The following is a 2,731-nucleotide window of genomic DNA, read 5'->3' on the forward strand; positions in this document are numbered from 1 at the left end:
TGAATCTAGACCAATCTAAAGTCAAATCAAACTCTACTGACCTTATTCAATTATCACAAAAATGAATGAACCAAAAGTGTGCTTTATTTTCTTTGCCTATTTTCTAATCAATGCATTTAATTGTTCCTGTAATGAGTTTGAAATAACTGTATGTTTTGTTCTCGTATTCTTCAATCTATGCTTGAAATAAACTTATCAATCAATCAAAACAGAGGAATTGCACCATGCTGCTGTCAAATCCCCAATCGAGGTCCTTTCCCAGTCATGTTGATACATGAACAAGCATTAAAAGCGACCCTTTTTGAAAATAGTGGCCTCTTAGCATCTGGAGGAGCTAGAGAAAAAACTGAATCTCATTCAGTGCAATTTTACCAAGGTTAGTTCTATTCTTCACGTCAGTTAAACATCGAGGAGGAATAACTAAGGCAGGAATAACTTTAAGCAATGGCCTGGGACCCGAACACACAGCACAGTCCTGTCTAGTAACATTTGCCGCTTGCCACTATATATTTTGTTTTTTTGTTTGTTGTTTATTTATTTATTTTTTTGTCTTTTTACCACCTGTTTTATCCTCATTTTCTTCCATGGTGTTTGAACATAGGTAAAATTTTACACATGAGTCTTCTCCTGATTTATACACACAAAGACTTAACCTGGAACAAGGTGGACCTTTGTCAGTTCTACTATATAAGAAATGTTTCTGATCTAATAGGAGGCTGCTTGTATTTAAAGTCGGGACTAGGGATGAATCAGTCCTGCTGTCCGAATACTCATAGGTAATCTCTGTTTCCATTTTCTTGAGGCTGGAGTCCACCCATAAGAGGAAGGGTCCCATGATGGCTCAGATGTGGCGAATGTGTCACCCCAACTAATGGAACTCCACATAACCAACGTCATTTAGAATTCATAACCCATCCAATCAGAGGCTTTGCACCCTCTCACTTTAATCGATGAAAGTGGAATTATAATGGTCGTAATAACTATTGTAACAAACATAGGGCTCATTTGTTTTAATCTTGCTATTTTCCGGCAGGAGTTCTGCATGTCAGTGACGTAGAACGGGCTGTAAACTGTTCCCCCATGTATGTCACCTGTAAATCTGCGTTTCGGCTTAGGGGAGCTGGCGCTGTTGGTAGGTCAACAGTATTTGCTCGGTCAGTCGTAAGGGTACGTGGGAGGCCTGCGCAGGGATCCCAGAAGTACCAGAAACAGAGAGCAGTGAGAACGGCCACTGTAAAAAACAGGGCACACCCCATTACACCATGTAACCTATTTTTGGTCATCTTGTCGAGGATCGGCCCCTCTGCTTGGTTTGGCGCTTGGAAAGTCTTCGCCACAACGAGATTAGCGCTGCGACACCCTCTCTCTCGGGTCTACCCAGGCTGTAAATCCCCTGAGTCCACCCTACTGTGGATTTTGGTCACCTCCCCTGTCGGGGTCCTCGAACGAGATGACCTTTTTGCAATGTGTTAAATGAATCCAAGCTGCTCTCTCTGCGATTGTAATTGCAGTAGGGGTAGTCAGCAGTACCTGATACGGCCCCTCCCACTTAGGTGAATACCAGTGTTCCTTCTTTATGTGTTCTATTAGCACCCAGTCCCCTGGTTTCACTAATTGATCTGCCTGTTTAAAAGCTGAATATATATTGTCACTGTTAGATGGGAGCTGCTATTGTTTCTCCAACATTTTCCNGATGACCTTTTTGCAATGTGTTAAATGAATCCAAGCTGCTCTCTCAGCGATTTTAATTGCAGTAGGGGTAGCCAGCAGTACCTGATACGGCCCCTCCCACTCAGGTGAATACCAACGTTTCTCCTTTATGTTTTCTATTAGCACCCAGTCCCCTGGTTTCACTAATTGATCTGCCTGTTTAAAAGCTGAATATATATAGTCATTGATAGATGGGAGCTGCTATTGTTTCTCCAACATTTTCTCATAAAGACTGCAAGGTTTACTTCTTCATCTAATTCCCAAATGTTCTTAATCTACGGTAAACGGTATGCTCGTCCAAAAATCATTTCATAAGGCTTCAACCTGGTTGTGCTAGTGATGTACATTTTTACCAAATCGACACATTGAGTCCAGGGTCTTCCTGTTTCTTCCATGCATTGCTTCAGTCTATTTTTTATGGTTCCATTCAATCTTTCTACAAGTCATGCACTTCACGGATGGTACACTGAGAGAGAAAAAAAACTCTTTGCATACTTATAAAACCTATTTATCCCTACACATCTACATAATAATCTAAAGATTACGCAAATACATACATTTTCCTAGTAAAGAAGTGAAGGTTACTTATTTTTTATGAGCAATCAAAAATCTCGATTGCCTATGAGTAAGATCAACTTTTCAAATTGTTGTAATCACTTTCTCAGCATCCACTAATATTATGTACATTTTATTAGAGAAATTTAGGTTTGCTCCATTTACTTAAGACTCGATCATAATCTCACTTCTAATTGTTATATTCATAAATGCAGTAAAATTCAATCAAGAACCGTTAGTGAAAACTGTTACGAGGATTCCCTTAAGTAAATCTCATTAGTTATTTTTTCTCTTCAGTGTACGCACAATGGTATTTTAAATCCATATGGAATAGTCTTCCAAACCTGCAAACCACTTTATCTACAAAACGGGTTCCGTTATCACTATAGATTTTTTCAGGTATTTCATACCTGGGAATAACGCCTCCACATAGCGCCTCAGCCACCGTCTGAGGCTGGTACATCTG

General features: G+C 39.9%; 1 long non-coding RNA gene across 1 annotated transcript; it reads right to left on the reverse strand.

Annotated features, from left to right (window-relative positions):
* Window positions 1-533: 533 nt before the first annotated feature.
* On the reverse strand, window positions 534-2,725 carry LOC118598389. The gene is made up of 2 exons (XR_004947494.1): window positions 1,699-2,725; window positions 534-1,455 (listed from the first exon to the last, which is right to left on the reverse strand). It is a non-coding gene; the product is annotated as an uncharacterized LOC118598389 (long non-coding RNA).
* Window positions 2,726-2,731: the final 6 nt, after the last annotated feature.

Source organism: Oryzias melastigma, unplaced genomic scaffold (assembly GCF_002922805.2).
Source record: "Oryzias melastigma strain HK-1 unplaced genomic scaffold, ASM292280v2 sc00423, whole genome shotgun sequence".
Classification (NCBI taxonomy): domain Eukaryota; kingdom Metazoa; phylum Chordata; class Actinopteri; order Beloniformes; family Adrianichthyidae; genus Oryzias; species Oryzias melastigma.